The sequence below is a fragment of the Pinus tabuliformis genome, chromosome 3_2 (genome assembly GCF_031772625.1).
Source record: "Pinus tabuliformis cultivar Carrire ecotype Pingquan chromosome 3_2, CPIR1, whole genome shotgun sequence".
Lineage (NCBI taxonomy): Eukaryota > Viridiplantae > Streptophyta > Pinopsida > Pinales > Pinaceae > Pinus > Pinus tabuliformis.
In genome coordinates, this window is record NC_142302.1 from 860,377,888 (window position 1) to 860,390,722 (window position 12,835).

The window sequence follows — 12,835 nt, forward strand, 5'->3', positions numbered from 1 at the left end:
TGAAACTTTCAGAGCGATTTTTACCCCCTAAATGGAATTTTTTTGAAGTTTGTTGTAGACCCATATTTGTAGGCAGGAGAAAACTTGTAGTACTTGGAGAGACCTTTACAACAAGGTATTGTACATGCGAAATGGATATAATATAACCAATTTATGGTGTCGAGAAGTTGGTTTCCCAACTAACCCCAATAGGTCCCACAAACGCTTGGTGTTACATCTCCTGGGGTTATGGTTTTGGTTGTTAGGGTTTTATCATGTTTTTAAATAATAGGTAGGCCCTTGAGCCTCATCGTAACACAATTCATAGGCATGTAGCCACCACACCTTTTCTTAGAGATAACATGCCATCACTCAGGCTAGTCTTATTTCCATGATGTTTGTAAGCATCTTTCAGTATTTGATATTAATGAAATGAAGTGTTATTTCTGTTGCTTCTTTCTATTTGTTGTTATATTTGTAATTTTTTTCGTTCCTGTTTAAATTTAGATTAGTGGTATGAGAGTGGTTTTCTCTTTCTCTATTTCTATTTACATTTCCCCAATGAGGTCAGAATATAAGGAGTTAGGGCTTGAACTGCTTGATCCTTTTCAAGACTAGCCTCACAAATCTCGACAGCCTCCCATGGCCGAAGAAAAGAAAGATAAGGGGTTAGGATATCCTTTCAAAATCTTGCTTGAAGAATCCCTTGATTGATAGAGGAATGCAATGATGGATAAATTTGCCTATATCCTTTAGCGGCTACCCAAGGGTGATGCACCTACTTCCAGTCTCTACTCTGGAAGCGCCACACCCTTTAAAGTACAAGTTAACTTTGACATTCCCATATTTGACGTTGAAATATATGCCAACACCATAGATAAATGGCTAAATATGCTAAAAGAATATTTTTATGTTCATGAGACTTCCAGTCGGGAAAATATTACTTTTTCTCTTCTTAGAGTCGCTCCCCATGTCAAGGACTGGTGGGAAACCTCCTCTGAGCAGAATGATGAAAGCACCCTCTCATTATTTTCAGCTTAACCCACTTGGGATTCATTCAGGGAAGCCATCAACGAGTAGTACTACCCTATCAGGAGCTATGAGGATAAGTACATAAGGTGGACCACATTGTGATAGGGAAGGGACCAAGATGTGCTAGATTTTACCAATGCTTTTCATACCCTTCTCACAAACTTGTGTATCAAGGATTCTGAGAAACATTTCATACTCAAGTACTGTGGCTAGCTACATAGGTACATCCAAGATGGGATGGAATTCTTATACATCTCTTCACTCGGCATGACGTGACACTACACTATCAAGATTAAGTGGAAGCTTAAGAAGAAAAAGAGAAACTTTGTATATGTGAATCCAAAGCAAGGGCAAGGTGCCCCCAAACCACAGAGCAAAGGGAAAAGCTAAGGTGGGGTTACCTAGGATAACCTGCTGAAACCGCAAGAAAAGAAAAACACCACGAAGACAAAGAAGGTCACGAGAAAGTGTTATGAGTTCCATATGAGCTCCACTCACAGGAAGAGTGAGTGTCATGCCAGGTAGTCACTAGTGGCTGAGTTGAAGGTTTCTTGGTCTGATGCATGTTCTGACTCTGAGTTAGAACCGAACAAGTGGAATGAAAAATGGAAGCAGATCTGTTAAGCCCCTATAATACTAGTGATTCCCCCATTACTATTATCATTGTATCCCCTATTGTTATTATTGTGCCCCTATTGTCCCCATATTGTTATTAGTGTGCCCCATAGAATCCCACTATTGTTATTTTTTTGCACTTATTTTATTACTGTTATGTTGGCTTAATTATATTGTGACCCCTTAGATTCCTATATATAGAAGGGAGGCTTAGTCATTTGTATCATCCAAGAATTATTCATTTGTGTAATGTAAAGGAGGTTTCCCCCTCAAAGAGGCTAATTTCTAAGGTGTTCATCTATCTTTTCTATCCTTTTGTAAGTTGGTTTCATAACATTTGGTATTAGAGCTTTGGATTCTAGGGTTTTGCAGACTCCTAAATTACATTCCAAATAGGTGACCTGGGGAAAATCGTCATAACTTTGGTTTTGAGCATCAGATTGAAATTTCATAAGAATTTTGTGAAAGAGGACAACCTTTATTTTAATGCGTATCAGTTTCAGGTACTAAGGTTGAAACAGTGACACGTGGCACATCGTATAGGTTTGCTAGACAAAACTAGTCTATAATAAGGTCACCGTGGGAGATTTGGCATAACTCTTCCTTGGAGAATCCAATCTTGATCAGATGTACGGGGTTAGAAAGAGGACTCAAAGGGCTACTGCAGGACAAGATTTCAGATATTGGAGATTCGTAGTTATAGACATACAATAGATTCAATATCGAACTCTTACAAAGTGAAAAAAAGGTGTGTAGTTTTTTATTTTTATTTTGCGTAAGATTGGTTTGAAAAATTAGTTTGAAGGAATTCAAAGGGAATAGTGAAGAATTATTAACATTAATTAATTCCCCAAAGAAAGAAAATGGGAACACCTAGTAAGAAACTTGAAATCTCTATCATGACTCGTGAATAAGAGGAAGAAATGCAACATGATATAGCAAAAATACAAGACCAGTACAACAAATTTCACTCTCACTAAAGGTGAATAAAGCCAAGATGAATGGCATGGAAGTTAATATGAATGGCATGCCAGTTAAGATGCATGGCATGGAAGCTAAGATGGATGGCGTGGAAGCTAATATGGATGGCGTGGAAGCTAAAATGGACGGCATGGAATCTAAGATGAATGGCATGGATGCTAAGATGAATGGCATGGACGATAAGATGGAAGAATTGAAGATAAATTTGAATAATTTGCCACAAGAAATGGTCACTAATGGTGAAAGGTTAGTAAAGGAAACTCATGACGAGAAAAAAATAAATGTTAATCAGGATTTCATAGACTCTAATGTTGGATTGAAGACCCACCATGTTCCAAAAATCGATATGAGGAAGTTTGATAGCAAGGATCTTGGAACATGGATACTACAGATGGAGAAATTTTTCAATCTCCATAATGTGAAAAACACACAAAAGGTATGTATTTCAACTTTATATTTGCAACCAAATCAGTTTTTACGGTATCAATGGATTTTCTCTCGTAAACAAATTGTCACTTGGGCAATTTTTACGGAAGAAATGATAGCACATTATGAGGATACAAAAATCAAAACCTTTTTTGGCCAATTGATAAATCTCAAACAAAAGGGTTCAATGATGGAGCACATTGAGGACTTCCAAAAATTGAACATAAGTGTAAAAGATATTCCAGAGGAGCATAGGATTGATGTGTTCATAGGGACTTTAAAGGATAATATCCAACATGAGGTTCGCCTTTGGGAGCGTGATTCATTAGAGAAGGCCTTCAGGTTAGCAAGAAAAATCGAAAGCAAAATTATGGCAAACAAGAAGCCTACCACTCACTACTATAAAGATGGAAGTGTTGTTGCCCCTAGCCTTCCATAACCTACAAGGTTGACACCACAACAATTGGAAGGAAAAGGAGAAAAAGGGCTTTGTTACAGTTGTGATAGAAAATACACTAAAGGTCATAAGTGTGATGAGAAGAAGTTGTTCTACATAGATTGTGAAGAGGAAGAAGAAAAGGGACAAGAAATGTCAAAAGAAGAGGATATACTCTAGGAAAAAACCCTAGTTAAAGAAGAAATGAATCCAACCATATCTTGTAATGCATTGGCTCGAATTAACACTCCTCAAACTACCGAGATAGAAGGACATATCAAGAAGAAAAAGGTAATAGTGTTGATTGATTCAGGAAGTACCCATAATTTTATTGATTGTAAGATAGCAAAGGAATTAAATTTCTTCCTATATCTAGCACCAGAGTGCAAAGTGACTGTTGCAAGTGGAGGAACCGTAAATCGCTCTAGAAATTGCCATAATATCAAGCTATCCATGGGAGAATATGTATTGAATATCCCAATTCTTTCCATTCCAATGAGTGGTGCTGATGTTGTATTAGGAGTCCTATGGCTACAATCCTTGGGTACAGTAGCTTTTAATTTTTAAGAACCTTTCATGAAATTTTGTGTGGAAGGAAAGGAAGTTGAATTAAGGGGTATTGCAGGGAAACTAGGAAATATAATCAGCTCTAACGGTATGACAAAGCTTCTAGAGAAGGAAAAATGAGGTGTAATTGCACGATTATGTTCACTAGAGGTTCACACATGGAAATCATCTATTTCTCCAAATTTCCAAAATGTCTTGTACAATCATTCCAAGGTATTTGAGACTCCCAAAGGTCTCCCACCTATTCGTGATCTTGATCATGTTGTTCATTTGATTCCAGGAAGCGTTCCTCCAAACATCAGGTTGTACAGATATCCATATGCCCAAAAGAGTGAAATTGAACTTATGGTTGTAGAAATGCTAGAGGCTTGTATAATTCAACCTAGTCAAAGTTCTTTCTCTGCTCTAGTAGTATTGGTGCACAAGAAGGATGGAACATCACACATGTGTCCAGATTATAGGAAGCTCAACAAGCTAACTATTAAAGATAAATTTCCCATTCCTATAATTGATGAATTATTGGATGAGTTGCATGAATCAATTTACTTCACCAAGTTGGATCTTCGTTTAGGATATCATCAAAGCAGAATGAATACTGAAGGCATTCTGAAAACAACATTTAAAACTCATGAGGGTCATTATGAATTTTTTGTCCTGCCTTTTGGCCTTACCAATGCACCTTCTACATTTCAAGGTTTGATGACTTCAATTTTCAAACCCTTCCTTAGAAAATTTGTGTTAGTATTTTTTGATGATATAGTAATATACAACAAGTCTTGGAAGGATCATGTTGAACATGTTGATAGGGTGCTCAAACTATTGGAGGAGAAACAATTATATGCAAAAAGCTCCAAATGTTTCTTTGGAGTACAAGAGGTGGAATATCTGGGTCATATTGTATCTCATGAAGGTGTTAATGTAGACCCTAGCAAAATTAAAGCCATTAAGGAACGGAAAATTCCCACATCCATAAAGCATATGTGAGGATTTCTTGGGTTGACAAGGTATTATTGCAAGTTTGTTAAGAATTATGGGAGAATAATAGCACCTCTAACAACATTATTGAAGAAATATGCATTTTCATGGACTCTAGAAGCAACAAATTCCTTCGAACATCTTAAAGGGGAAATGTTCCAAGCACCGGTATTAGCTACGCCAGACTTCACAGAAACCTTTATTGTGGAATGTGATGCTTCAGGAAATGGAATTGGTGTTGTTTTAATGCAAGATGAAAGACCCATTTCTTTATAAAGTCATCCAATCAAGGGAAAGTATTTACACAAAGCTATTTATGAGAAGGAAATGTTGGCAATACTACATGCAATTAGGAAATGGTGACCCTACCTAATGGGAATACACTTCAAGGTAAAAACAGATTATGATAGTCTTAAATAATTTTTAGAACAAATATTATCCTCTGAAGAGCAACAAAAATGGGTCACAAAGATGTTGGGTTATGACTTTGAAATCATATACAAAAAAGGGAAGAAAAATTTTGTGGCAGATGCACTCTCAAGAATGGATGATGATGTGGAAGCATTGTTGTGAGCCATTTCTATTATCCAACCAGACTAGATAAATGAAGCAAGGGAGGAAAGGAAGAATGACGAAGAAGTGTGGGCACTCATTCGAAAGTTACAACAAGATCCCAGTACATGTGATACATTTAGTTGGAAAAATGATTCATTATGGTACAAAGATCGCTTATAACTATGTAAGAATTTTCAACTCAAACAAAATATTCTTATGGAATTGCACACTTTTCCCTTAGGAGGGCACTCAGGATTTTGAAAAACTTACCACAGGGTTAAGAAGGAATTTTTTTGGGATGGCCTTAAATTGGATTGATGAGCCTCATAAATGGGTAATTATATGGGCTCATTTTACCTCCCAACCTACTCAAATCAACCATTCTCTTAGCTTATTATATGATTTTTTGATTATATTTATGCTTATGGGGTGAGTTGAGTTAGTTATTATGCCATGTGGTCTAACATGTATTCAATGTAGATTATTGATGGATTTCTAGGTCAAGGTCAAGGATCTAATGGTCAAACTGTAGCAATAACTTGAAGTAGTTAGAGGATAGGACTTACAGGAGGGAATGCTCCTAATTTATTTCTCCTCACTTGAATTCCCCTTCATTCAACTTGGAGTACAAGTAGATGAATCATGCACTAGAAGGCAGTCGAGCAGGTGGAAGATGATTGATAATTATCTCGAGTTTTGGGAGCCAATCCTCCTTGATTTTAAGGAAGCTATTGGTAGCTTCAAATGTATAAGTAGAGAGGCCTAGGGCCTCAATAGGTAAACGCTTTTTTTGCTAGTGTAAACTCTGTTCAAATTTTGAGCTTACTATTTTATGACAATTTTATGTAATCTTGCTATTTTTTGATAATGAAGATGGAATCCTTTTTGAGCTAGCACTGAGTTACCTCAGAGGGCTGAAGCTTTTGGGTTAGGGCCCAATCCAAGCAACCAAGCTTCTCTTTACTTGTATTGGTATGTTTTACTTCAGTTTGTTGTTAGATGTATCTCTTATGGTTAAGAATAGGTTGCTTTTGATGGTTTAGTAGCTTTCTTCCATTTGTGATTTCTGTAGTAGGTTAAGTAGTGATCAGAGAAGATTCAAAAGCCTAGCAACAATTCCTTAGCCTCTCTTCCTCCCTCTGGGACCATGATTTGAGGTAGAGACTCTCTTGCTGCCCCAAAAATAGAGATTTTCCTCATTCCTTGCACTTCTAGTGTTTTCAGCTCTCTAATAGGTTGATAGTCTAGTTTTTCTTTGCTTTAGATATTATTTATCATGTTGAATTCATGATTTTCAATATTCCTTTTGCATTGTTTCCTTTCTTACAGCATTTCCTAGCATTTCCTTCTATACATCATAGTTTAGGTCATTTTAATGCAAAACTTTGTTTTTCCTAGGATGCACTCATTTCATTGGTTGCTTGATTTTCTTGGTTGGCTATTAGTTTATATGCATTATATATCTTCCAATAGTAGGCTAGCTTACCAGAAACCACACCCTCCATCTGATCCATTCCCTATACGTCTCCCAAACCTTATCTCAATTCTGCCCTATTTTTCTTCATTTTTCATAGAACTGCTTCCTCTCCCCTTGAGCAAACCCAATCATCTTTCTCTCTCCTCGTGATTCATGGTAGACCTTAGGTGCCCTAACACCTCATCCCAACCTTCATCCACCTTTTCCACCCACTCTCACACCCTCAAAATAGCAAAAATTTCTCTCAACCTCCTCTTGTAGGTCTTCTGTAGTTTCCCTATTTTCCTCCTATAGTTTTCTTGTGTCCTCCTAGAGTTTTTCCTGTAGGATTTATTTTGAAGGCCGAGTGTGGGAAACACCTCCAGAAGGCCACCTAAGACCTCCTAGGACCCATCCACACCATCCTACATCCTCCCAAGCTCCAAAACCACCCTCTAACACTACCTGTTCGCTGCCACACTCACTCAAAATAAATTAGATGCATATTAAATTCACATAAAAACACATAAAAATCCAAAAATATGTTTTTTGCTTATCTACTTCCATAAATAGAATGGTTAGATGTTGTTTAATTCCTTGAGTAGGTAATGGAATTTCTTTCATGGTTTTCACAAGTGTTTTTGGCAAAAGTAGAATTAGCTTGTTAATTAGGGTTTACTAGGTTTTGCTTTACATTCTAGTCTTTCTCCTTTCTGCAGTTAGAATAGCATCTATAGAGTAATCTCTCTTTCCTTTTATAACACATAAAGCTTCTTCTGAAATCTATAGAAGTTTGCTTGAGCTCTTAGTGATCTCGCGTCGACTAACCAGGTGACAACCGATAGTGAGAACTAGTACTTGTGCATATAGCATCAATGCTTCCAAGTTTGTTACAAAATATTGGGTTTATAAAAGTAAAGTTGGTAGCCCATGAGTTGCAGCGTTCTTGTTGCAATACTGGTGCCCACCACGTTTTGCACCATTGTTGGGGAAGCGTCAGAGTATTATGTGATTATTACTTTCTTCTATTTCCTATTACAACATTATGTTAATAGTTTATTTCAGCAAAAGTAGACTAGCAATTTCTTTTCTTTCAATTCTACATTTCCTTGCTTTCCTTTCAATTTTGCAAATTTCCATTCAGCAAGTTCATTTCAGCTAGTTGCGATTTGTTTTGTTCAATCAAAATTTTAGTTTCTGCAGGTACTTTCAATGTGGGCTAAAAGAAACCAAAGACCAACCAAAAATATTTCCTTTCATGCCTCGTAGGAGTAGAGATAACTTAGGAAAAAATTTTCCCAACACCCCCGCTACTTCACACAACCAACCTTCTCTCTTCTTCGGTGGTTGCAATCAAGAAGAACCCTTAGGTGAACATCTAGACATCTTTGAAGAACCTACAAGGGAAGAAGAAGAAGAAAACATCCCTCTCGAGCCAATGGCTGAAAACAAAAATGCCAGGGGAAATGGAGAGAGAATAGAGGGTACCTTCCCCATTCAGAAGACCAATGGGGACATCAAAATGAAGAATACAAGTCCTTCAACCCTACCTCACTTCTATGGTCTAACTACAGAAGATCCTGACACCTTCTTGTTCAAGTTTACTATCATCTGTCAAACTTATGACTATGCAGAAGACGAACAAAAGTTGAAATTGTTCCCTTCTACTCTCAAGGACGCAACACTATGTTGCTTCATGGGATTACCTGGTAATAGCATGACAACTTGGGCTCAGATGTAGTAGACCTTTAACAATAAGTATCGAGATTATTGTAGGTAAAAAGATACTAAAGAATAAACCTTCCGAATTACCATAGGAAGTGATGAGTACCTGGAAGACTATGAAGAGAAGTTTCAACTTAGTTACAAATGGGCGAGGTGTACACTTGACCCTGAGTCTCTGAAGTTGGTCCTGCTCAGGGGAATTTGGGAAGACATTTTAGACACCCTCCATCTACTGGTCGGGGGAGACATCTACCAACTATGCTATGAGGACATAAAAACTATTTTTAGAAACCACTCTAGAGCAGCCGAAAGAAAGGTGGGGGGAGTCAATCCATAGCCAATACTTCTTCTTCCAATTCATCCATTAAAGGTGAAATTAAAAACATGTTGGAAGAATTCAAGAGTGAGATGCTACAAACTCTTGACATAAAAATGGATAGCATACATATCAAAAGAAACCAAAAGGGAGCAGATAGGGCTTTGGCCATTTTTTTCCCTAGATGCACCAAGAGATATCCTAGGAATGAATGCCCATTAAACACTATAGAGGTTTGTTCAATCTGTGAAGAAGATCATTCTACAGATAAGTTCCCTTCTTTTCCCAGACTTAAAGTTGTATACAAAGGTGCCTGAAGGAGTCACTGAATAGATCTATTACATAAACAAAAGGAGGCCGCATGGACCTAGACCATACCAACAGGGGATGCAAGGGACATCTGAGGCATACTACAACCCCAGCCAAGCCACATCCATACTTTCTTGGGCCCCCCCTACTCATCCTTCCTAGTCCACACCTCCTCCTTGGTCCTTCACATCTCAATATCATGCCTAGCCAGCTAGCCATTCATTTCAATCCTATGCTCAGCCACAACCTCGGTGGAATGCATCTCATTAGGGGTGGAGGCACCAATACAACTCTCTTCCTTCTTTTCTGCCTCCACCACCTGCCCAACCACAACTGTTACCTTCTGCTCCACCAAGGAAACCCCAAATGCCTGCCTACCCAAATCCAAACCCGAACAATAGATAGGCTCAACAAGTGTATAGTGGGGAACCATCATGCCCAACTTATGTTGTGGAGATTCAAGAAATTAACTTGCGATCCACGAAATTTCTCCTAGAGAGCCAACCTCCACCCAGGGAGGTTGAGGAAGATAAATAGGAAAGGGAACCTAAAGCAAATCCACCCTTTCTTGAGAGACTATCCATGACAATCCAGCCTACCCTAGAAGATACTAAACTCCTGGGAGAATTGAAACATTTATGTGTGAAGATACCACTTCTCCAAGCCATAAAGGATGTGTCTATCTACAATAGATTGATCAAAGAGAAGTGCTTTAGCCATCCAGGAAGGTGCAAGAGAGATGCCCCAACCATGAATGTCATAGGACAACTATCTGACCTTATGTCGAGGCAGATAATCTGTCCAAAATATCTGGACCTTGGAAGCCTAGTACTTGATGTCCACATCAATGGCACAATGGTCCCACATATCTTGATTGATCTGGGAGCTACCATTAAAGTGATGACAAAGGATACAATGCTCAAACTTAACCTCCAAGGCTCCTTGAGGAAGACCACGACAGTGCTGTAGCTAGCAGACCACTCCACAGTGACCCCTGAGGGGATTGTGGAAGATATGATGATCTCCATTGATTCTTAGGAGTACCCCGTGATTTCATAGTTCTCTAGACAAAGGAAAATCTCACTGGGTATCCTCTCATTCTGGGAAGACCCTGGTTGGCTACGACTAATGCCTACATCAACTTCCGAGCTGGGGACATGATCATAAATAATAGGCACATGTCCAAGAAATTAATCCTATATCATCCTACCTAACCCTTGCTAGAACATGATCTACCTCTTTAGTTGGAGGAGGAGAATGAGGATGAATTTTATTTTTCACCACTTTGTACATCAGAAATCACCATGGTGGAGAAAACCGCAAGATGAGGACAATATGATTGAAAATTTGATTCAGAATCCACCTCCCTCACCATTAGAAGACATAGTAAGAGAAACCCAAAAAAACCCCTCAACTGATCTCTGTGTGGCCGACCCCACTTCTCTCCACATTGAAAATATAAATTTTGGCCCATAAGGAACATTGAAAATCAATCCATTCCTATCTACTTCCGAGGAGAAGGACCTATGCAGCATACTGACAAAACATCTAGATGCCTTCACCTGGAGTTATAAGGAGATGAAGAGAGTGCACCCTCCATTATGTACTCATCATATATACATCAAGGAAGATTGCAGCCTCAAAGGAGGATGAACCTAGCACTTAAAGATATTGTTAAGGAAGAACTGCAGAAATTTCTTGATTCAGGATTCATTTATTCAATCTCTGAGAGTGAATGTGTCTCTCCTTTGGTGCTAGTGCAAAAGAAAAATGGTAAGTGGAGAATCTGTGTCGACTATCAGGAATTGAAGAAAGCCACTAAAATGGACCATTTTCCTTTACCTTTCATAGATCAAGTGTTAGACGACCTGGTAGGGAAAAAGCTTTTCTCCTTCCTAGATGGGTTTACTAGGTACAATGAGATTCAAATCGGCATGAAAGACCAAGATAATACCACTTTCACTTGTCCTTGGGGTACCTTTGCATACCGGTTCCTTCCTTTTGGTTTGTGTAATTGTTTTCGGGAAAAGTGTCTATTCAGAACGACCTTATCCCACTGGGTTGTGACAGAGACCTCAGAAACAAACAGGGAAAACTACTCTTGTATTCTCCTTTATGAACTATAAACGAAGATGAATAGGATGAACCGACCTGTGTCTTGCGCTAGTCCTTTGATCCAATCTCTCTTCTCTTTGACAGCTTCCAACTACCTGCTCCCTTACTTGCCTAGCATCACCAAGTTCCTGCAAGTTCACAGAAGAAACAAACTACACAAAGACATGGATTTATGTTCATAAAAAACTTAGGATCAGATTTAAGCTAAACATACAAATATAACCAACATCAGTGATATACAAGCATGTAGGAGAAACTGAAGTAGTTTTATTGATAAAACAAGAAGATCCAGGAGGAGTTACAACCGATGATTCTTAATCCAGCATCAACCTCCCAGCATAGAATCCCTTCTTCACCTCTAACAAAGCATAAGTCACCCAATACTCTGATATCTATCACAAAACCAACATCAATTCTCTGCAATGTACAAAATTCCAGCCTCTGGATCTATTGGTGAGGGATCCATATATAGATGTATGCAAAGAGGATGAGTCAGCTCATAAATTGATTAGTGGCTTCTCTCTATAAGTTCTTGCTTCCACTTGGAGACTGAGAGCCTCTTACTCATCACTGGTCAAATTCAGTGAGGCAAGTGTCATTGGAGAAGATTCTGGGAGCTTCCATTGTCTCTCCACCTCGCGGAATGACTATGCCACTTGTCATTTCCCGCTCAACGCACCCTTGTAGTGCATTCAAGTGCGTTGCAACGCACCTAGCCAGTGTATTTGGGTGCTTTGCAACGCAGCTAGCTAGTGGAGCATCTGAAATGATCCTGATTTGACTAGTTTTGAGCAGTTTTTGGTGGAGAACTTCTGGGAGAAGCTGTAATTTGTTGACCTTGTTTCTTTAGGGGCTGGAACAACACTTTTAGTGACTTAGGATCCCTTGGTTTATGGACATTTCATGCTTATAGCTGTAAGGCACAAAAATGTCTATAACAGTAATGCTCCAGCCACTTTCCAAAGAGCGATATTGAGTATATTTTCTGAACTAGTTCATGATGTAGTAGAAATATACATGGATGATTTTACTCCTTATGGCTCTAAATTTCAGGAAGCTTTATCTAACCTAGGAAAAGTTCTAGATGAGTGTATTGAGATGAACCTATCCCTCAGTCTGGAAAAATGTCAATTTTTTATGATTGAAGGGACCGTGCTAGGTCATGCAATATCTCAACAAGGACTGCAGGTGGACCCCAACAAAATTTCCATCATCTAAAGGGTCCCACCTCCTCAAAAGGTGAGAGATGTCAAAAGCTTCCTAGGATTAGCTAGATATTTATAGGAGATTCACTAAAGACTTCAGCAAGTTAACCTCTCCTTTGTTTGGCCTCCTAGGCAAAGATGTT